The sequence below is a fragment of the Pezoporus occidentalis genome, unplaced genomic scaffold (assembly GCF_034315485.1).
Source record: "Pezoporus occidentalis ecotype Australia unplaced genomic scaffold, CSIRO_AGI_Poc_V1 ctg81, whole genome shotgun sequence".
NCBI lineage: Eukaryota > Metazoa > Chordata > Aves > Psittaciformes > Psittacidae > Pezoporus > Pezoporus occidentalis.
The window spans coordinates 352494-377202 of NW_026916170.1; the positions used below are offsets into that span (position 1 = coordinate 352494).

Sequence of the window (24709 nt, forward strand, 5' to 3'; positions counted from 1 at the left end):
GAACTGTGATTGCTGGCTTCTTTTGTTTGATGTGTACTAAAAAGAAATCTTTCCATTGTAATTTTCATCCTATAGCCACATTTATTAACACAACACAGTTGGGAAGGAAAAGGAAGTACAGAAGGGAAGTGGGAGTGGAAGGGAAGGGGAATAGAGAAGAGGGATGAGGAGGGGGAAACAAAACATTGAAGCAGAAATACATTTAATTATAAAGTCACATATAAAGTTGTTGGCAACTCCATGCTACACTGTTCTTAGATTCAGGGTTTTTAGTTATCTTTTGCGTTCATTCACAATGCCTATTCACAAAGCCTAGCTAAAATTTCCCCAGGTATGGGGATATTATCTTCATGTATGCAAGTAATTGTCATCTGCATCAAAGGGAGACACAGATTCATCAAAGAGACAAAGGGCTGTATTTAAGGTTCATTTATTCTTTTTGTACATGGCAAATTTCCGCATCCTTTGTCTAGTTTAAGAGCACTCAGAACAGGGATGAGGATACAAACTCGTATTATGATCCTGAGATTGCTTGAGTAGTGGTCTTATCCGCAGGGTATGCTGAGAATGCTGTTTTATGTATTGCCATCTGACACTATTCAGGTGTTGAACGATCCATTTCCTTCCCTTTCTCTGGAATAATCACAAGAAAGATTCAGCTAAAGAAAAAGCGTGATAATGTGTCCTTGAGGGATTCCTCTAATGATTGCTGCAATGGTTTATATTATTCAAGTAGTGCAAAGGTATTCAGATGACTGCATTATCCAAATACATAAAGACAGCAAGGCATACTTCTTGATCTAGCCCTAGTGTAGCTGTAGTACAATGAGGTGTATAAGCTTAATATACATAGCTCAGACTCACTCCTCAAAGAATGCCTATCTTGTCATCATGATTCTCAGCAGCTTCAGGTGAGAGCAGGATGAGCCTACCTTGACTTCAGCCATCTAAATTGCTATGAAGGTCACTGTGGTGAACAGTGATGAAAATGTGAATGCAACTTCTGCCTTCTTCCTCTGAGTCTTGCTGCTCACACATTGTTGTGAATATCTGCATAACTTTGCACAGATCCAGTAAGTTTTTAATTTCTATTTGTTGTTCATAATGAACAGTGCCTAATAATACAGGTAGCCCTACCGAAGTTAAGAGTAATTTTGTCAATGGAGTAAAATCACCATGAGAGTGTATCCCACATTATGCTTAAAACCAAATTACTGATAAGTGGTTTGGAAAGGATTATGGTGAGGATAAAAAATTGAAGAGACTGCAGACTTCAAATTAATGCTTTGAAGTCAAGCTAGCTGTTTATTACCTGTTGTTTTCTTTGCAGAAAAGGACCTGGGATTCCAGTGGACAAGTTAAACATGAATCTACAATGTGTTTTTGTAGGGGAGAAATCAACCTGAGCATCCTGGGCTATACCAGCCAGAGTAATGCCAGAAGGTCCAGGGAAGTGATTGCTTACCTCCATTTGGCACTTGGAAGACTAGATTTGAGCTCCCCAGTGCAAAAAGGATATTGACCTATTGAAGCAAATCCAGGCAAGGGTCACTAGCATGCTCAGGAGCTAGGGTACTTGATGTTTGAGGAGATTCTGAAAGCCAGGTCTAGCTTTCTACTTATGTAGAGGGAGATCTAATTGTCCTTCAGCTACCCAGCACTGGATTAAATGAAATAAATATAGTGAATAGAGTTTTGAGTGCTACTCTGCAAACTAAATGTGTGTGTCCTACAAAGGTGAACTTAACTACTTCTCTAGTTCTCTTTAAATAGTTGTATTTGTCTTCATCTTCGTAAAAGTGAACAGGTATCATCAATTTTCTGTAAAAATACATATTTCACTAGTTATGCAGACAGTGAGTAAGTCACAGAATCACACAATAGCTGATGTAGGGACCTCTGGATATCGTATGGTCCAAACCACTTGCTCAAGCAGGATTTCCTAGAGCCAGTTGACCAAGAACATGTCTAGATGGATTTTCAGTAACTCTAAAGATGGAGACTTCACAGCGTCTCTAGGCAACCTGTGTCAATGCTTGGTCACCCTTGCAGTAAAAAAGCATTTTCTGCTATTCATAGAATCATAGAATCTTAGAATCTTAGAATCATAGAATCATAGGATCATAGAATATTCAGGGTTGGAAAGGACCTTAAGATCATCATGTTCAAGCCCCCTGCCATGGGCAGGGACACCTCACACTAAACCATATCACCCAAGGCCTCCTCCAACCTGGTCTTGAACACTGCCAGGGATGGAGCATTCACAGCCTCCCTGGGCAACCTATTCCAGTGCTCACCACCCTAACAGGAAAGAATTTCTTCCTTATATCCAATCTAAACTTCCCCTGTTTAAGTTTTAACCCATTAGCACTTGTCCTATCACTACAGTCCCTAAGGAAGAGTCCCTCTCCAACATCCCTATAGGCCCCCTTCAGATACTGGAAGGCTGCTATGAGGTCTCCATGCAGCCTTCTCCAGGCTGAACAGCCCCAACTTTCTCAGACTATCTTCATACGGGAGGTGCTCCAGTCCCCTGATCATCCTGTGGCCCTTCTCTGGACTTGTACCAACAGTTCCATGTCCTTTTTAAGTTGAGGACACCAGAACTGCACACAATACTCCAGGTGAGTTCTCAGGAGAGCAGAGTAGAGGGGCAGGATCACTTCCTTCGACCTGCTGGTCACGCTCCTTTTGATGCAGCCCAGGATGTGGTTGGCTTTCTGGGCTGCAAGCACACACTGCCTGCTCATATTTATTTTCTCATCGACCAACACCCCCAAGTCTTTCTCTGTAGGGCTGCTCTGAATCTCTTCTTTAAAGAAGACAGACCCTACTAAGTTTCAGGTTGTGGGCATCATTGAAAAGAGCCTGACTTTGTCTTTTTTTGCACCCTCCCTTAAGGTATTTAGATACACTGACAAAATTCCCCTGGAGTCTTCTTTTCTCCTGGCAGAACAGTCACAGCTCTCTCAGCCTTTCCTCATAGGAGAGATGTTCCAGTCCTTTAATCACCTTTGTGGCCCTTTGCTGGACTCTCTCCAGTAGCTCTAAACCATTTTGTCATAGAAGATTATCAGTTTGGTCAAGCATGACTTCCCCTTGGTGAATTCATGCTAACTATTCCTAATAACGTTCTCATTGTTCATCTGCTTGGAAATGGTTTCCAGGATTACCTGTTCCATCAGACTTTGCATATATTGATTACTTATGTAAGTAAATTACATACATACGTGAGAGAATAACTTTGCAAAGTATGCAAATTTGTATTTTGTTGAAATAATTCAAAATATGAAAGAGTTGTTATAACTGAAAATTCAACATTTAATTCTAAAACTTAAGGTTCCAGATGTACTAGATAGAACTTTATCCTACAATATATTGAGACACAAATTTACATGACCAATCTTTCAGAAAATATATGTTAATAAATCATTTCATGTACAGTATGCAATTCAGTCATATGTTGGCAAAGAAATTAGGCTCAGCATTTTCTGTAGGAGACAGAAAGCAGTACAAAATCTAATACTTGCAAGCTGTTACTCTTAACTGCTTTATATTCTGAAAACTGAGGTTTACTGTCTAGAGATACTTAGAGGAAACTAAGCCAAATAAATCAAGATGCCTATAATTCTAACCATGAATTCTTACTGGCCTCTTTTAAAAATAGACGTAAAGCCCTGTAACTGGGCATTTGGCTTTGCTGTATATTAGGTCCGTATTATTACTTCAGTTTGTATACTGAAACCCCCTATTCATTTTAAGGGATCCTTTAGAGTTGGACTAATGTTACTGTTAGTGGTAAAGTAAAGGTTGCTGACACTCAGAGTAATAATACATGGGACACTATAGCAAACCTTCTCACTCTCTATGTTGCGGGATATTTTGTAGTGATTTCACTCATTCTGTTTCTATACAGTTTCAGTAACTCATATGATAATATGATCCAAGCACTGTAGCATAGATAGACTAAGCATCGAAAACACAGACATACTGTCCCATTAACTTTAAGTAAGTTAAACTTACATACGCAAAACCCACCATTTTTATGGGACCAAAACTCATATTACAATCCTGTAGCTGGCACAGGATAGTTAGATAAATCAAGTTAGATAAATCCAGTCTTCACTTTGTAGCAAAATTCTTCCAACTATCAGTAATGAAAATTATATCATAATAAAAATTACAAGATATTGCCTTTTTCAATTTAGAGAAATCTGTGAAATTTATCTCATTAGTCCTAACTAGGTATCTGGGATCTCCTGAAAGTTTCATTATAGACAAAATTCATCCACTCATTTAAGACCTACCTATGCAGTCCAGGATGCTAAAGCTGCATTTATGCTCAGGAAACGACCCAAAATAATTTTCAAGGTAGAATACAATATCTGAGAGCAGCCACAGCTTGCTCCTCACAGAAGCAAGCTTGTGCTCCCTCGGATTGGGAAATCAGGCCCCTGGCAGGATCCTGGAGATATAACTCCCAGAGTCAGTAATTCCCAGAAAGCAGGTGGCACAGAGCCAGCTGAGAAGCTGTCTCACTTGTACAGATGCAGGCTCTTTCCTGCTGGTTTCTGTCAGTGCTAAATTGTAAACAAGGTTTCATTTCTGCTGTATACATTTGCACTTGTGTTTTCAATATGACTTCATAGAATCATCATAAAATCATAGAATGGTTTAGGTGGAAAGGGACCTTATAGATATGTAGCTCCAACCCCCCTGCCATGGGCACGGACGCTTTCCACTACATCAGGTTGCTCCTTACTAGGAGTCACCTTGTTACACTGCTTTTTCTTACAGCATCCGTTTAAACTGTCGCAGTTTAACCCCAGCTGGTAACTAAGCCCCACACAGCTGCTTGCTCCCTTTCCCCCCCAAGGGTGGGATGGGGGAGACAATAGGAAGAGTAGAATTGAGAAAATTCATGGGTTGAGATAAAGACAGCTTAACAGGCAAAGTGAAAGCTGTATATGCAAGCAAATTAAAAGAAGGAATTTGTTCACCACTTTCCATCAGCAAACAGGTGTTCCACCATTTCCAGGAAAGCAAGGCTCCATCATGCTTAATGAATTCTTTAGAAAACAAACTCTATCAACACCAAACATGCCCCACTTCCATCTTCTTCTCCCAGCTTTATGTGCTTAACATAGGTGGTACGGAGTATCTGTTTGGTCAGTTGGGGTCAGCTGTCCTGGCTGCGTCTCCTCCCAAGGGCTTGTGCACCCCCAGCCTACTCGCTGGTGGAGTGGTATGAAAAGCAGAAAAGGCCTTAACTCTGTGTAAACACTAATACGCAGTAATGAAAACATCCCTTTATTATCAACACTGTTTCCAGCATAATTCCAAAACATAGCTTCATATCAGCTATTATGAAAAATATTAATCTTACCCCAGCCAGAACCAGCACAAAACTCTGAGTATGAAAGTGCTCTGCTTGCCATATTTTGTTGTATTTGGACAGGACAAATTGCATTATCAGACACATGTACACCATAAATTTTCATGCAAAAATATTTCATTGTGTTCTTATGAACTTAAGAGACCTAGAATAAAACACAATCAAATCCATCCTGTAATATCTTGCCTTTGCTTATTATCTGTTATGGTTGTGACAAATGAGTTCATGATCTTTTGCTCACTGGTGGCAATAAAAACACAACATGGTTGGTGAAACTGCAGGATAAAGAAAGATGGAGCTCATTGCAAAGTCCTTGAAAGAACTGGAAACATTCACATGGTCTTCAGAGGGAAATAGTACTGGTACTACAACACAAGAGATTCATTGGTCAAATGTCTTGGCTTCTCAACCTCTAGAGTCAGTTCAGAAAGATAGTTTTGCTACTATATGGGGAATATGATGAATCACTCTCTCCCTTGAGTAAGTGAGCAGGATGATGAAACACAATTAAATGGTTCAGGGAGTATTTGTGTTAGTCATGTAACTAAGATTCTACTTGATGCTGGAATAAAATCAAATCCTTTAAAGCTCATAGAAGATTTCCATGAAATGCAATGGAGTTTAGATGAAGCCTTGGAAAAGAGACTGAGATTTTTTTTTTTTTTCCTGGTAGGGGGTGTATCTCACATGAATATCCTTCATCCTGTTAGAATGTCACAAGCATTGAAAAAAAAGTGTTGGGGAAGGGATAAATTGCTATTAGAATGATGAAATGCAGAAAATACAGAAAATTAGCAAAGGCTGAACGTCAAGAATTCATTAAATATATGTGGTGATTATGCTACAAGGCACTGTACAGTGCCTATGCCATGCAGAAGTACTGTGCCTTGTCTATTAACTGATTCATCAGTAAAGCATAAATTTGCAGGCTTAAATAATTCTTTGAAAAGTGCACTGAGATTTTATCTTGCTGCTCATTGCTTTATAGCACATTTATTCCAAGTATTTGTAGTATAACAGAATATTCGATTCATTATCTACCTTCAAAATAAGTTATTATAAAATTAAAGAGTGGACAACGGTATTTAGCAAAATCATTCTTCTTCCCCTTACAACTGTAGCAGCTGTGTAAGAGTTTATTCATGGAGATCTAGTATGTCATACTATTTATTTGCTCAATATTGCTGACTGACAAATATTGACAAATATTTACTGCTCATCATAGTCTGAACTGTCTAATTTTGGTAGAAGTTATAGCTACTTTTGATGCGTATTCCTTTGCAGAAAAATACTTTGAGGACTGCAGAAATACATAATAAACATGATAGGATTAATGGAAAAATAAGGTATCATGAATGAGTGGTAAATGATGAACATTGACAGTTTTCATTCAGTTTTCATTAAAAAGATGCTTTCCACTAAAATGGAATTGAAAATATTCATATCTAGGACCCTTAGGTTGATAAATGAGGTAACTTAAGTCACCCTATTAACAAAATAGCTGGATTCCTTCTAACTTAAGTCAGACTCCACCATAAGGAGAAAACTCTTCTCTCCAACTGTTATTTAGCCCGTTCTGAAATAACCTCAGGAATCTCCTTCATCTGACATCAAGGTTTTGGTTTTTTTTTATATTAGTTCTATGTTTTCTTACTGGTTCATTTTCCTCTATTTTTATGATCACTGTACTTTATCACAGTCTTACCTCCAGAAATGTCCACCTCTTATAAGCTTTCAGCAAGGTGTATTTTATCCACTGTCTTCCTTTCTGTTTTCTTTATAATGCACGCATTCCCCTCCCTTCCACACTCCACAATCCTGATTTCATAGCTTCCATCTTCTGTTCCTACACTGTGATTCCATTGCTGCTGGAATTGATATTTTTCTTTTTTTTTTTTTTATTTTTTTTCTGTTTTGTTCTCTGTGGGTGTTGGTATCTAAATTTGATACCCAAGAGAAACAAATTATGTGGACTTTTGATCTTTTACATATTTCTCCAAAAAAGAAGTCTTTGTGAATGTCTCCAGCTGTTGAGAACTTAAAAATGTTATTAGGCTATTCACAACATAATGCTCTTAAAATGTGAAAATTAAGAAGTTGCAAAATAGCACACACAGTTAGCAGATGGATACCCATACACTTCCTAGTTCTTTCAAGTACTACAGTAAACTTTTTAAATACTAATTTTGAATCTATAGTCCTAGATCTTTTCAGATAAGAAAAGGAAGGGCTTATGTGGTGCTTTATCTATTACAAAATAGTTGAGTACAGAAGACTCTCAGCAGATTACAGGATGCTAGCTACCATAGTAAGCTGTGTGCTCCTCCAAGCATGTTTCCTTTCCAGGGGACTCCATTACAATTCAATAAAGGTGTTCTAATATATTTTATTACATTTTTATAGCTATATGTGGTCAGGAGTTTATATTGTGTATTCTTTAACTCAACTTCAATTTGCTCTACAAGCAGAATTTGTACATGTAAATGATTAACCAGGTTCAAATTAGGTCAAACTCTGTTGACACAATTTGAAATTGTAATTGGTTTCTCTAATTGGTAACTAAACCAGAATGCAATCGGCTCAGAGCTAGTACACTCTGTGCCATTAACCAGTAACGTTTGGGATCTCCTGGGAAAGTTTTGCAAACTGCACACTACAAACAAGATTAAAAGTCCATCAGTTTCTATTCTGCTGAGAAATTTATTTTGTAGAAACAGCTATACAGAAGTGTAATAATGTATTTTTTTGTGAAAACAGGAAAATATACTGTTAATTATTACCTTGATGTGGCAGCCTCCACTTTAGTGGATGGATTTGAATATTAGATCTTTTCCTAACTGTAACTGGAAAATTAGCTTTCAGATATCGTATTCTTGACTGAAATATGATTACATTATGTGCAGCCCTTAAACAGATCTGTCTGTATTTAACCAAATTGTAAAAGTGAGGAAAAATCAGGGAACCTTAAGTCTCAAAAGCTTTATGGAAAATCACTATGAACAAAATAAAATTCCAGGTTGTGTGGAATGATCAAGTGTGCCTTGTACCCTTAGGACATAACTCACAGAAAAAGTATGTGACCACTTCTGGTGACTGATGTCAGACTTAATATTGAAAAAGGTGCCTTCGGTAAATTTTTATTTTATACATTAGTTGTGGACTCACAGTCTGAACCAAGTCACTGCAGTTCAGTCTGGGGGTTAAATCTGTTGCATAATTGTTAAGGTCTTCACAATCTGTCAACACTTGTTTAATTCTGTTTAGAAGGAAGGAAAATATCTATTTCATTGCCTGGCACCTTGACAATAACTTAAAATCATAATCCATTTTAAAGACCAATTATTCAATAGCTTAGGTAATCATATGCATAACAAGAAAAAAATAAACTGTAATAATTAAAAAGTAAGCCTTGTGATAATTAACACTAAGAACAGCAGAGGCTTTTTTTTTTTTCTTTTGAGGACTGAACATTCTCTGGTACAGCTGTATATATTTTGATGTTCTGTAGAGAAGCTGAAATGCTCATATGGTGAAAGTTTTAAGGCAAAATTCTAGGTTTGTTTTTAACTCCTCATGTTAGAGGATACATAGCTGAGAATAGTCTTATCTTTATCTGAATCTATGTCATGGCTATGGTCTACTTAAAGCTAGTGAAGTCTTTTCTGTAAGAAAGCATAAACTGTTTTTCCCCTTCCTTGGGCATACTATCTAGTTTCTTATTTCTTCCTCAGCTGCTTTTGTTTTGGGGGTTTAGTTTATTTGTTTATTTGGTTGGTTTGTTGGCTTTATTTTGTTTTCAAATTCTATTTTGTCTTTTGTTAAATTCTGGTTTGTGGCTTAACTAACTTTTCTGGTGGGTGTAAAGTCTCTTCATAGGCTCTTTAAAGACTTCCATTTCCCCCTTCTATTTTCCATAAAGTCCCCCAGTGGAAAAGTTCTTCAGGGTGGTATAAATGGAGTTGCAACTTGGTATAATACATGTTCATATTGATGTGTTATTTTGACAGATTTCAGATGTGCTTCCTCTATGGTACTAACTGTATACAAAACATATATAAAATTCTGAAAATTAAGAGTAAAACTTGCTGTGACCTAGGCCTTTACTTACTGAAGAAATAAAAAAAAAACAACAGGTAATGATATTAACAGGCTCTGAAGGTAGCCTTAAAGAAGAATATCTTTCAGCAATATAACTTCATCTAAATATGCACTGCAATACTGCAAGTGAGATATGATAGTGCAGTCAAAATGCGGTGCTTAAATATATTTCATAGAAAATATTAGAAATTTAGATTTTACTGCTGTCGTGGTTTAAACCCAGTCAGGTAACTCGTTCGCTCACTTCCCCCCCTTTTCTTGCCCTCCCCCTGCTCTTGGAGGGATGGAGAGGAGAATCAAAAAGAATGCAACTCCCACGGGTTGAGATAAGAACAGTTTAGTAACTAAGGTATAACACAAATCACTACTGCTACCACCAATGATAATAATGATAAAGGAAATAACAAGGGAAGAGAATACATCATCTCACCACCAGCCGACCGATAACTCGCCCCCCTCCAGCCCGACCAAGCTCTGACCCATACCTCCTCCAACCCTGCTGTCTCCCAGCCCTTCCGGCTAACTCCCAGTTACATCCTGGGCATGACGTGCTGTGGTATGGAATACCTCTTTGGTCAGTTTGGGTCAGGTGTCCTGTCTCTGCTTCCTCCTGGCTACCCCTCCTCCCTGGCAGAGCATGAGGCTCACAAAGTCCTTGGCCAAACCAAAACATCGCTTGTTATCAGCTCTGTTCCCGAGCTGAAAGTCAAAACATTGCACTGCACCAGCTACCAAGAAGGGGAAAAATGACTGCTACTGCTGAACCCAGGACAACTGCTGTTAGGTATATTTGTATATTCTGTACTTTAACAGGCACATTCATACTAATAAACGAATATGACTTTGTGTGTCTATGTTTCTAATTTTAGCTGTCTAAACAGCAAGCAGCACTCACTACAGTCTTTTAAAACTCAGAAAGATCTGGTGCCTATTGCATAGGTGACCAAGATCAGCCAGTGCTACGCTTAAGCCCATATATAACTCAGGGATAAGATAGAAGGGTAGCAAGAGGAGTTAGAGGGAAGGATAGTAACTTACTGTTTCTATTGTGGTTTTCCAACTATTGGGTGCCCATAACCATTCCAGCCACACTGTGTCTTCTGCATGCAAAGCATGTTTATGATATGGCAAGAGATTTGATATGATGGACAGCCATTACACATGCGATTGCATTTGCAAAAGACCTTCTGAAAGTGGGTTTGGTCTTGTTATTCAGCTATCCAAACCAGCCCAAAAGTGCTTAAAACAAGCTGCAGAAAAATTGTTTCTATACTTTCTTATTCATCCTTTTATGGACTGGTCAATAATTCAATTGCATGTCCCACTCTTCTTCTGAGGACTTAAAATAAATCATGTGTTTCCAATGCCAGAAAATAATAAGCTGCAAGACTTATAAGCTTCAAGACTAGTAAGTGTGAGGTGCCCATGACAGGGGGGTTGGAACTAGATGAGCTTAGGGTCCTTTCCAACCCTAACTATTCTATGATTCTATAATTGATCTAGGTTGTAGCTTGAACTGCACTTGTTTTAAATGAAAGGTAATACATAAAAAATAATATACATATACAATTAGCAAAGTTAATTTCATGCTGCTCTTTGTTTATTACTCTAGTGATCACTTGTATCAAATCTTTCTTGAAGTTCAGAACTCAAGTAACATTTGAACAAAAGAGACTAGATTTTCTAAAGTACTATACCAACACGCTACTACAAGCCTTGGTCCATCTAGTTTAGACAGTATAGTCCAAAGGGAAACCATAATTGAAAGAAGTGACTGACAAAGTGTGCAGGGTTGCAGTAATTCTTGGTTGCTCTTTTGTCTCTCTCTATTAGTCTTTTCTTTTAAGATAGCAAATACATAGTGATCATATTGTTGAAGCAAACTCAAGAAAATGTGTCTAGTGGTAGTGTGTAAATGTTTTGTTGTAATTAGACAACAGTGAGGTATCTTCTTTTAGGCTAATAACTGAATCATTGTTATTATTTGAATTTAAATTTCTTGCTTATATTTTGCTGAATTCCTACTAAATTTGATAGAAGGAGAAACAAAAATATTGCTAATAATCAGTATTTTCCATGTGGAGATAACATTATTTATGAGTGTAAATACTAAGTAACTTAAGCATTGGATGATCAAGGTGAAAATTTTCAATCAGTACAAGATTCCAGTTTTAAGAAAGAATCAAGTCTTTTGTCTTTATTGAATCAGACCTCTTATAAATAAGATATATGAGATTGTACTTTCTTTTTGATATAAGTAGTTATTTGTAATCTGGAATATAAATATATTCACACATATTGTTAAATTTGAAGTTTTTCTAATTCCTGGATTCAGGGTGTAAATTCATACATATCTGCAGAATACAGCACAGAACTGAAATGTAATTAAGACAGAAATAATCCAATCTAACACTGTTCACTGAAAAGTCCAGCAGAAAACTGCAATATGTTAAAAATTTGCCTATAGAGCATTTCTTATTATATATACAGTTATGGAATTCTATTAATTATTTAATGTCTAGATCAGAGATACATTATTTTTTGTGAAATTTAAGGGGGGGGCTTTTTTTTTATTTATTTTGTTCTGTATTGAAAAGCACATTTTAAAATTTAATAAAGGAAAGACCTTCACCTGTGACATACCTGCCTCTATTTAAATGCAAACATTGTAGTATCAGGCTCAGTCTAAAAATCAGATATGCTCAGTGTGAAGCCTCAGTAGATTTGTTTTATTTGTTCATTGCAGTTTGTCTACAGTCCTGCATATTACAGATTGCTTAAATCTGAAAATGTAGTGTATCTTGGAGAGTACAAATCAAACATTCAAATTCTCTTTATCTTCTTTACATAAAACTAATCTGTTTGCTCTTTACTCTGAATCAAGAAAAGGCAAAGAAATGTTAATAATACCAGCATTAATTACAACGTAAAACTAGTGCACGCAACAGGCATATGAACTGTTGAATATAATAGATGCATTTTTATAGCGTTGCTTCCCTTTACTGTTTGTTTTTTTTTCTTTGTTCATTTTGTGTATCTCCATCTATCCCTAGGTAGGAAGGAGCTTTCTGGGAACTGGTAGTCTGAGACTGTGTTGTGGTTCACAATGAAGACAAAATGAATTGGTCACAGCATCACAGGGTAGTACATAAAGCTCATTTGTACTACAAGTTAGGAACCTTTTAAGGCCTTTTTTTGAAAAAAAAAAATCAGATACAACAGAATAGACTAATTTTTAATATAGTAAAATATCTTAGTACAAATGTAACTCCTTTCGGTTGTAGCTGTAACATTGCTTAACGATTTGGGATGATTATTTAAGATCAGATTGCTTATATCCTGTGTCATACAGTCCAGCTTCATGTATGTCCTTTCTGCTAATGTATGTTACCTTTTCCAACTGGCAGAGAGAAGAAAGTTTAGCAATATAAATATAGGCCTGTTTATTTAGATGAAGACCCACATAGCTGCAAATTCTCTTAGAAATTGGAATTCTAATTCTGTCCAGCGGAAACAGTGACTTTTGGAAGGTGATAGAAGAACTCCACACTCTGAAAGAAGACATTAAGTCTGAAAAGTGTAGAAATGTCATATTTCTAAAATTTTGCCACAGTAGCAAGTGAGCAGGACTCTGGGTGTAAGGTAAATGTGAAAGGAATAGGAACCTAGGTGCCATTTTCCTGGACTGTTGATGAAACAGAAAACATTTGTAAAGGCACATTCTGCAGCCAACACCTGGCGGTAAAGCTTGTGTTGCAGTTAGGTCTTTAGCTTTTATAACCAGGAGATACTCCTTGAGAAATAAGGACTATTTGAAAAACACGAGTTCATGTAACAAACTGAGAAGAGACCATCTTTGACAGCAAGCTTCCTGATCTTAACAGCATGTGTTTTAATGATCCTTGATAAGGGGTGGTGACTAAAGAGAAAGGAAGGTATGGGGGCATATTAAAGTGGCCTTCACACTCTTTATGTGAAAGCAGAACAACTGGGGTCCTTTTCAAGTGTTAATGAACAAATGCATTGATATGGGAAACAGAAGATGAATTAGAGATTCATGAATGGTCGTGGTTTAAGCCCAGGCTGTAAAATCAGAACCATGCAGCCCTCTTGCTCACTTCCCCACTTCTTCACCCCTCTCCCAGAGGGCTAGGAAAGAGAATTGAAAGAATGTAACTCCCATGGGTTGAGATAAGAACAGTTTAGTAACTAAGGTATAACACAGATCACTACTGCTACCACCAATAATAATAATGATAAAGGAAATAACAAGGGAAAAGAATACAATACCACCCTCTGACCTATAACACCCAAACTTTTTTCTTTCATCATAACCACATGCCTTGGCCAGTAAAAACACACTAGATGGGTTTCACTGTAATCATAAATTTTTTGTAGACCAGATCTAGCAATCATTCTTGCTTCCTGATTATAGTCTTGTTCAAAATGAAGATATATTAGGTTGTCTTTGTTTCTTCCTTCTTGTAAATGTCCAGGTTTTACAACAAGATAAGAAGCCTGCAGTTTGTTTATTTTCCCCAGTAATTACTTAGACCTTAAAGTTTTCTGCAGGGAAGATAACAGCATTGGGTTCTAATAGCTAGTGTCTGATGAAAGGCATTTTTCCTCTATTCCCAGACTGTAATTCTATGAATTGTCAATTTGATAGCATCTAACCCAGTTTGAGTGATAGCTTGATATAGCATGGAGTGCTAGGCCAACATACACAGTATCTTCTAATAACTTTGTAGCTGTTTAGAGCTATATCACTTCACAATGATTTCTATGTCTCCCAATGTTTTTTAAATAAATCCGTTATATGGTAATCTATGACAGGAGCAGACATTTTTTCTAGGACACCCTTTTTAGGATTGAAAGATATATTTTTCATGACAAGCTTTCCCAGTGATTATTTATCAACTTATATTCAATCATCCTTGTTTCTTTAGGTATAGAACTATTTCAAAACCTTCTGTTATTTTTTTTTTCATGACTCTGATAGTCTAACTATCATTGTGATCCCCAGCCTCTAAAGAATCTTCTAAACCTTCAGATCGGTTCTTAGCAGGATCTGTTGAGTTCTGCAGTTTCACAAAGTCTGCAACTTACATTTTGTTCACTTCAATATAAATATTTGTTGCTGTTCTGGGCACAGAATAATTCAATTAGGCACCATACAGTAAAGTGAAATTGATTACATACTGAAATTTGAGAACTTCTCAGGATGACTGTTTTGGAGTTCTGACAGAAATATGGTATTGCAAAGATGAAACATGATAAATATCACGATTTAGCCCTAATCATTAGCAATAACATATAAGAAGTATTCAGGCATGCCTGCATTAAATAATGTGATAAAAATTCATAGCAAAACAAATTTCAACATCTTGTAAAAGTACATCACAATATATTTTTTTACTGGTGTAAATTGGCTTTTAAGGATAGAACATTTTTGTATTAAGTAGGCAGTCATGAATGTTACCAAGAAAAAAAACAAAAAAAAAACGCATAAACTTTTTGCAGCTTCAAAGTCATATTGGATAATACTTGAGCTTGTTCATAGTTAGGCTGGGCAAGTGACACAACAGTAGAAACATTATAAGAACATTAAAACCATGTATGTTTTTGAACACGTAACACTTGAGGATGATTAATTTCATTGTTGCACTGATCACAAACATGTTTTAGAATAAATTGCTTTCTGAAGGAGCTTATTTATACTGCATGCAAAGAGAACTAAATAGCTAAGAACTAAACAGGCAGTGTTAAAAGTCAAAGAGTAGTTAAAGAAAACAACCAAATATCAGTCCAGTTGCATTTATTTCAGAAAAGAAAACAAATTGGCAATAAATAATTTTTGCATAAAAGAAATCAGCAAACATTTAAACCTCAGCATTCACTCTTGAAGATGTCAAGTGAATCTATGTTACAAATGTAAACCTGTCATGTGTGTTTATTTGGTTTTAAAAATGCATATTCAAGTCTGGTTTTCTGCCTGTAAAAATTTTCATTCACAAAGCTCTCTAAAAGAAGCCATTTATATGGGTGCCTTGATGAGGCAATGTTTAATTAAGTATCATGTAATATTCTGTCTATTAGAAGAGCACAGTCTTCTAGTAACACAATGTCTAAAACTAGCATCCACATTAAATTTTGTATGTAACCTGATCACATTAGGAAAAGCAGTGAAAAGGGTAGAAAAGAAAGTTGCTGTGAAAAGTAAAACAAAATGGGAAAAGAAATTAGCTGTGGCATCACAAACCCCAGGAGCTTTTGCACTGTGTCTAAATCTGTCACTTGCACTGCCAGTGATGTATTTGCAAAGATTATATTCTGTGCAGCATGTGTCTCTGCCACTGATGTATCACAGAATGGTGATACTACTAAATACATATAAATGCATCACTTCTGAGATTAGATGGTGTTAGTACAATGCAATGAAAGGAATTCTTTTTTCCACAGATTATGCTAGGTAAAAGAAATAGGACTATAAAACCTGACTACATTGCTGCTTTACAGAAAGAAATTCAAGTGTTCTGTAATCTGTCCTTTACTGGGAGAAAAAGCACAGGATGGGGTTAAGTAAGAAATTAAATTACATTTTTGTGAGAAAACACCTGAAATACATTGTTAAATATTCGAGCTTTTGAAAGAGGTCTTTTTGAAAGATGAGCACAGAATTTGCTTTCTGTTTTTTACTTTTTCTGTTTTACTTGAATCTATTAGTATTTCTAGTGGATTCTCTTATGGAGCCCTTAGTGTGCGAGTGTCAGTCTCTGTATAAGTCTCCATGGAAAATTTGTTACTGAAGCAATTACATTTTATTAAACTGAACTGTCACTTTTTTCCAAGTAAACTGTAATTGTGACACTTTTTTGTTCCTTCATGCCATCCATTTTAGCTACTAGAGCAGAAAACTATGGAATAAAAGATAAAAAAACCTCATGGGAACAAGAAAATAATAAGGAAGAAACATACTTGATTTTCCCCTTTTCCTGGATAAGATTTATCTAGGCAAGTTCCATGCAAGCTTTTAGTGGCTTAAAAAGAGAAGGGTGGGAATGTTTTAGACACAATGTTTTTGCAAGATAGAATTGCTCTTTAAGAACTAAGATAAAAAAAGTTGAATAAATAAATGCTAGAAATAGCCTGACAAAGACTTTGTTGATAGAATTGTCCATTCAGAATACATAGATTATAACATTGTAAAAATCTAGAAAGTCATCACTGAAGTCTGTCAGGAGCTCTAACTGAACAGTGAATATGAACAGATGAAAAAGATTCTGTCTTTAGACAAAGAGAACATAGCGGAATGGAATGGAGAAGGACAGGACAGAGCAGGACAGGAGAACACAGGACAGGATGGAATGGAAAAGAACAGAACAAAGCAAAACAAAGCAGAGCAAAGCCGAACAGAACAGAACAGAACAGAACAGAATAGAATAGAATAGAATAGGTTACTGTTTCCATTGGAAGGGACCTACAACGATCACCTAGTTCAACTGCATGACCAATCCAGGGATGACCAAAAGTTAAAGTAGATTATTAAGAGTATTGTCCAAATGCCTCTTAAACATTGATAGGTTTGGGGCATTGACCACTTCTCTAGGAAGCCTGTTCCAGTATTTAACAACTCTCTGAGTAAAGAAATGGCTTCCTAATGTTCAGCCTAATCTTCCCCTGGTTCAGTTTTAAACCACGCCAATGTGTCTGGTCACCAGATCCCAGAGAGAATGATCAGCACCTCTGCCTCAAATTCCCCTCCTCAGGAAGCTGTAGAGAGCAATAAGATCACGGCTCAGCCGCCTCATCTCCAAACTATAAAATCTCAGAGTCCTCAGCAGCTTCTCATAGGACATTCCTTCCAGCTTTGTTGCCCTCCCTTGGACACAATCAAGGATCCTCACAACCTTCTCAAATTGTGAGACCCAAAATTGCACACAGTGCTCAAGATGAGGCCACACCAATGCTGAACGCAGAAGCACAATCACGTCTTTTGATGACCTTGTTACCTTTATATCTTATACTGCAGTGTATCAGAATCAGTTTATTGAAATCCAAGCAGAAACAGAAAGAACACTACTTGGTGGTCTGGTAGTGGAAGCGCTGTCTACAGATGAATCGTTCTTGCCTGTCCCTCATCAAAGAGCTGTCCTTCTGAAATGAATGACACCCAGTGTCATCAAAGGGAAAATATAGTGGCTTCACAGTTTTGATTGCAGTTAATAAATATAATACTTTTAGTATATACACCTGAGAGTAAAAAAGGTTTAATGAATTTTAGTCTTTCAATAATTTTATAACTGGTTTTGTTTAATGGTTAGTTGCATTTATCAAATGGGAAAGGTTAATTTCCAGTTCCTTGGCTTTGGCAATAACAAATAGTTAGAAACACCATCTAATTCCAGTCCAACACAGTTTTTCCTAGTAATGAAGATCAGGGTTTTGTCTGGCTTTTTGCTGTTGTGCTTTTTTTATGTGGGGAATATTTTTAATTTTCTTATGTATTTTCTTGGCTACCCCTTCATTACAGTTCAATATGAAGCTATGTTAAGTAAGTACACTAAGGCATACCTAATATGTAAATGAAAACAGATTTCCTTACACACTACACAAACCATGCTAAACATGGATATCCTATAACCATATATGAGATAAATGACACGTTGAAAACATGAGAAATATTATATTTATTATGTATTTTAATCAGTGGAACTGTTCCACATTTATTCTAATGACAAATATTTTTATATTTGAATAAATATTGTTATTAAAATATCTGACTAGAATTCAGACTTATAGGAAAAAATATCTACTGTACAGTGACCTTTATATGTATACACCAAAGGGTAAACGTTAAGCAGGTACTTGGTCTTTGCTTGAGCATGATTGATTACCATATAAACATAGCCTGTCTGAATTAGGCAATTTCATGTTCTACCGCAGAGGGCAAAATTTTCCATCTTTGAGGAGATGTGTATATTATATCCATATATTGTAAGATATGTGTGTATATATAAATTATATATTAAACCAATGAAATCTACATTAGTCAACATATTCTGAATTTATGTATTAGAAATGCCCTTAATGTTTTAACTAAGTTATAATTATTTAAATTAATAGAAAAATATGTTTGCTTACTATTAAGTAACCATGTATCTAATGCTCCATGTCCTTTTTTTTCCTTCTTATTGCATACAGTAAGAATACAGTCTAAATAAAGTTATAAATGTATAAAATCCCAAAGTGAATAAAACCAAAACAAAATAAACCAAGAGAAGTATAGCAATAAGCTATCAAATTATTGGATCAGTTCATATTATCATTAATTATGCTTAGCAACTATATTATTAAATTAAAAATAAATTTTCTAATATAAAAATAGTACAGAGTACTCATTTAAGTAAATAAACTAAACAAACAAACAACAACAAAAAAGGCAAACCAAAAAAACAAAACCCAAATAAAAACCCCTAAAAGGTCATTATAAAACACTCTTTCTAATCTGTGACATTCTTGATTTATGATAAGAAAGGGGTCAGTATCAAGAATAAAGCTGACTTTCTAATTTAGTTTGAACGCTGATATAGAGAATATTGTATATCCTAAGAGGGTACTCTTCACTCACAGCAATTTACCAAACTATGTGTGTCTGAGAGGCAGTTTCTTACCACTCAAGTAGATTATAAATATCCTGAGAAAAAAAGCACCATGATATTAACTTGAAATTACAAAGCCTGGTTTTATAATTGTGTGCCATATAAGTTTATTACCTGTGTAATTACATATTAATTTTATATTGCTTTATCCAAATCATCAACTAAATCAGTAAATAGCTCTAAACTAAATCAGTAAATATATGTAAACATTAAATATATTCTGTGAGCAGCCTATTCAGTCATTAACATTTATGATGTTATCTCCTCTATATTAGTAGGTCATTTCTTCAGGACATGGTCTATATATAACTCAAATGCCTCTAGTACCAAGCTACAACAGTTCACCTTCTTGTCATCATGTTTTTCTTACCCTTACAGGTTTCTGATAACATTACTTCTGGACAAAAAAGAAGCCCTCTGTTAAGCAGAAATGGATAGAAAGTAGGCCACCCTTCCAAGCTATTAGAGCCAGACTGGAATTAAGGGAGGGAGTGTAAGCCAAGTGTCACACATGAGGTGAGATAGTGACCAAGGATTGCGTCAAGACAGCAGTTATGCAAAATGTATGGGAAAAGTTGCAAGATCCTAGTTACAAAAGCTTACTGAACTGAAGCAAAAGGCAACATTGTTGGAATAACTGTTCCCATACCTGGAACAAGGAATAAGAAGGTATCAACCAGGGCAAGGAGCAAGGAGAACTAGGGTAAGGGCAAAGAGCAGAGTCATGATTCAGAAACTATGGATGAAGTTTTCAAAAATGAGGTGAAAGAAATAAAAAGCTAAGACAGAAATAGAGGTCTTGCACATCTAGAAGTGCAAATGCCATCAAGAGGCACACAGAAAAAAGAAAACAAAACAAGCGATGAATTTGACACAGCAAGAATAAACCACCAGTCAGGCTAACAGGATGGTTCTTAGTCTCCTGATGACTCTTTGTCAGGCAGCTAACTGCATCACAGTTGCCCAGACCTGACATGGACTGGCAGCCTCTGCATCTGATGCTTCATGCACCCGAAGCCCCAGTGACGTTGCTACATTTTTGCTACATTTATTTTACTTCCCTTGCACTCCCTGTTTTAGAAAAAAAAAAAACAAAAAACAAAAACAAAACAAACAAAAAAGAGATCTCCGTGAAGCTTTTTTTCTCATGACTGAGATACTTAAAGCGTCTTTTTTTCATGTTAATTACCTGGTGCCCACCAGAGTAAAAGTTCAGGACTAGGATTTTCATTCTGTTGAACCAGTTTCTGACTTCTCCCTGCAAGTTCATACATGCACTTTTTACAAAATACCTTGAAAAACACACAGACAAACCTTTAACCAGCTGTCATATCTAGTCAAAACAGTCAATGAGCCAATGAAATATTGAGAGCAGCAGAAGACAGCAGCTGAAAGCAACCTGATCACTGGGTCATGTTTCCTTAGGATGCAAGATAAATGGGGGGGGGGGGGGGGCGGGGGGGGAGAATGAGGAAGAGCATTTGTTATTTTGCATTTAGTTATGGAAAAACAGTGTGCAAACAAAGCAGACATTTTCAAACCTGAAGCTTCAGAAAAATTACAGACTGGAAAGCTAAACCCTATTAGTCTTGCTACTGTGTAATGGCTTCAGAATTTGAGGTATTTTGAAAAGGGACAGAATGGAAAAGAAATGAAAGCCAAACAATCCAAATAAGACAGAAAAGAAGTCCAGGTACAGGTTTCATTTGGTATCAGGGATTGTGTTTTATTAAGGAATTATTTTCTCACCGGTGAAAAAACTCCAAAATAAAGTTTCATTATTAAAAAATAAACAAATCTAGGGCCTAATTCAAATGCTGATATAATCATAATGATGAAGGGAAGGGCCATGCAAGTGTCCTGCAACTGTGGGATCTGTAACAGGTAAACTGTAAGGGGAGATACTACTTTGTGGATCCGTAACCTGTTTTTCCCTCACCCCTAATGTGTATATGAAGTAATTTATTTGCTGTGCTTGTTTCTCCAAGACCTTGTTGATGTACCCAGCTGAGATTAAGTTGGATAACTTTGGAATACTGCCACCCATGGTTGTTTTGTGGTAATGAAATTGTATTAGCCTGGACAGAGCTTTCATATTGTTAAAATCTGACAAATAAACCAACCAACCAGCAAAACAAGTTTAAGAAAAAAAAGAAAAAAAAATGAAAAGGGAAAAAAGAGAAAAGCTACAATATCAATTCTTCAAAAATTAATACTTGGACATTAGGTCTTACTATTTCAGAAGCCTAATTGTGGTCATGATTTTAGTGCTCAGATAGACTTTTAAGACTGTGAGTAGGAGGAATGGAAATACACTGCCAGTAAGTATTATCTGCACCTGAGCTAATATGACCAAAATTATCCGATGGTTCAGTTGTGGCACCAAGTTACTTTGCAGTCTTCAAAACCTTTGTTATTTCTACAAAAATGCTATTTGGACTAAAAGTGTCTTGAAAACTTTAAAAGATAATGGGACACTACTCGTTTAAAAAGAATGCAATGACACTATGGCTGTTAGTTATCTTTAAAAGGCCTTGTTCAGAAAATTTCTGCAAATTGTTTGAGCAAGTGGTCTGAGAAATAAATGAGAGTGGTTATCTGAGACTTACACTCTTTGTCATTAAAATTAAGCTAAAACGTTTAGTTTCCCTAGGACATATAAATTCAATGAGTGCACTTCTATCTTACTAGAATTGTCTGAGAAGGAAGAATGAACCAATACAGAGTAAAAAAAACTTAAGTGTTTTATTGTTTTGAAAAGCTGTGGTATAAAAAGCTGTACAGACTTAGACATGTGTAAAAGTTGTTTACTTTGTTCCAGAAAAAAATCTAGTATATTATTAATAATTAGACAGCTGAAATAGTACCTAGAATATTTAGCCCCATTAAATTCACTGACAAAAAGTTGCACTTTACAGTTTTAAAACAAATTTTTATTTATTTTTTCAAATAAAAACAAGGATTTCTAACTTCATTCCTGACTATCTTCTTTCTTTAATGTGGCTGACTCTGAAAAGAACATAACTAAGGAGCTGATGGGAAAAGGAAGGAAGGTTTGTTGTTTTCCTTCAGTCTATGGTGAATTCAATGGCCAGTGAAGTCAATAGGAATCTTTCCATTGCCTACAGGGAGCTTTTGATCATGCCACAAATTTATACTTCAAAGGACAGCTCCCTCTCATCCTTTAATTTTTTTCCTGTCTTTCAGACATCATACATTCTCTTCTTTCTATGCCTCCTTTTCTTATATTTCTTTCAGAATACCTTGCCTTTCTTTTCCTCTTATATTAACGATGCTTGTACTAAAAGCTCAGCTGATATAACTACACAAGACGGCAGAGTACTTGGATAAATGAAAAAAAGAATTCTATCCACAAGAAGAGGCAGATTTCATAAGTTCTCTGGGGGAGACCAAAGACCCCTCTATACTCTGGTGTCCCCAAGAGATACAAAATATTTGCTTGTCCTGAATACCATCTTATATGGTTGTATTCTAAACCATACATAAACACGTATGGACATTTGTGAATTCCACCAGACTGAGCTATTCCATTTTGACTAGCATACTTATTTTGCTATTCACAAAAAAAGCATTACTATCTAGGATAATTACATGAAAAGAAGACTTTGATTTTTCTCATTTTTCTTTTTAATTCAGTTTTTATGTCAGTGAATGCTTTAATGTAACATGAAATGTATCAGCAACAGAGATTGAAAGAATTCTGTCCCACACTGATGCCTGGCAAACTTTTTTCTTTTTTTGAAGGATGGTGTTTCTTATAGAATAGAAAGAGCTGAGCACAAGGTTTTATCATGAGGGAGTATGTTTTAACTCCTCATGTATCACAGATAGAAATAAAAACACTCTGTCCCTCTTATCTATTAAATGTAGCGACAACAGCCTTTAATTCACTTCCCCTAAAATGAGTAAGTACTAGAAGGTATATACTATTAGATGTGTCTTTGGATCAAGTAGAACAAAAGCTAGCTGTAGCCAGAGCTATTTCAGGCACACTTTTTAGTACACCAATGAGACATAGGACTGATTTCTTAGTGTTAAATGATGCTGGAAGATAAAAGAAAAACCCCAAAACAAACCAACAATTTCTAAATGAAGCTTTATCCAAAATTACTTTTTTTTTTGTACTCATATATATCTTAATGCATTAGCAGCACAAATCTATGTTATTTTCAGTCTTACTGTCTGTACTTTACAGACTACATTCTTAGCAGAGAGGAAATATGCTGAAAATAGGTGCAGAGAGTTTTTTCAGAAGTCTGTGAACAAGTCAGCTTCAGAACTTTGATGATTATGAAAGATGTGGTATTAAACTAGGTATTTAAATATATATGAAAGTAATGAATAATGAGAGTGCACAGCAATATTATAACTTAACAAGTTAATTTTTCAGAGCCAAAATATGTTCATTAATTTCTCTAATAGAGTGAATTTCTTTCTAACTATGATAGTCTTATAAAAGGTATTGCTTTTTATAACCGACTTGCTTAAATCACTAAACTACACTTATTTATGTCAGAATAGAAGCTATTATGTAAATTTAGAATGTAAAAATCTAACAATTTTTGTATCAGTTGTGTCTGCATTTTACCATGTAGATAAGAATCACAGCATGAAATGCAGTGTAGGAGTAAAGGAAAAGAAACAAACATTGGATCAGATCCTTAAGGTATTAGATATTAGGTATTTATGTGTTTCTCTTACCTTGCAAAGTGAACTAAGCACCTACAGGCTTTTGCAGATATAGGTCTTAACATATTGTTACAAAGAGAATAGAAAGCATGCGTTGAGAGAAGCAGGCAGTGAAGTTGCAATGGCAATTCTCTTTCTTGCCAAGAAGATATTTGTCAGATTCTTATGTCAAATATCATTAGTTTAAAAAAGTTTAAAAGTAGTAATCAACGTAGTTTAAAAAAGTAATCAACGCTATTACAAAACTTGATGCTTCATAGCAAGGGAAAACAAATATTTATTAGTTTCCTTGTGCTGCTCATTGTTTTCCTTTTGGATTGGTAAGGACTTGCACATCCTAAAAAACATAACCTGTTTATTGTTTTAATCAGACAAGGATACAAGCAGGAGTGGAACTGCAGGCTTTGCCTCAGAATTATATACTGAATTGAGGAAAACCAAATCTGCATCCTACTGGTCTAAACCAATGACAGAAGGGATGTCTAACTACCATTTATTTTTGACTATCTGTACATATGCCTTTAAAAGAAAAGCTCTCTAATCAGTTATAGCTACACTAATTGTCTTGCAGTTGAATAAACACATCTTGAACAAACACCTTAGAAAGGAAACTGGGGGAAAATTTAAATGGTCCAAAGTTATCTGCTTATCTGAAAGACTTTTGAAGTTCAGCCTGAGACTGTACTGGCATTTGATCCATTGCAAAAATATCCTGACACCTACATTTTGCCATGGAAGTGGATTTAAGTTTTTAAAGGTTTTTGAAGATAAAAATGAAAGTGACATTTTAACTTAATATTAAAGATTTAATTAAGAAAATCTCATGTACTGACAGAAATTATGA

At 35.7% G+C, this 24709-nt stretch overlaps 1 long non-coding RNA gene across 1 annotated transcript; it reads left to right on the top strand.

Annotated features, from left to right (window-relative positions):
• Positions 1-588: 588 nt before the first annotated feature.
• On the top strand, positions 589-1692 carry LOC134156040 (uncharacterized). Its single transcript, XR_009961811.1, has 2 exons — positions 589-1073; positions 1390-1692. It is a non-coding gene; the product is annotated as an uncharacterized LOC134156040 (long non-coding RNA).
• The last annotated feature ends 23017 nt before the right edge of the window (positions 1693-24709 follow it).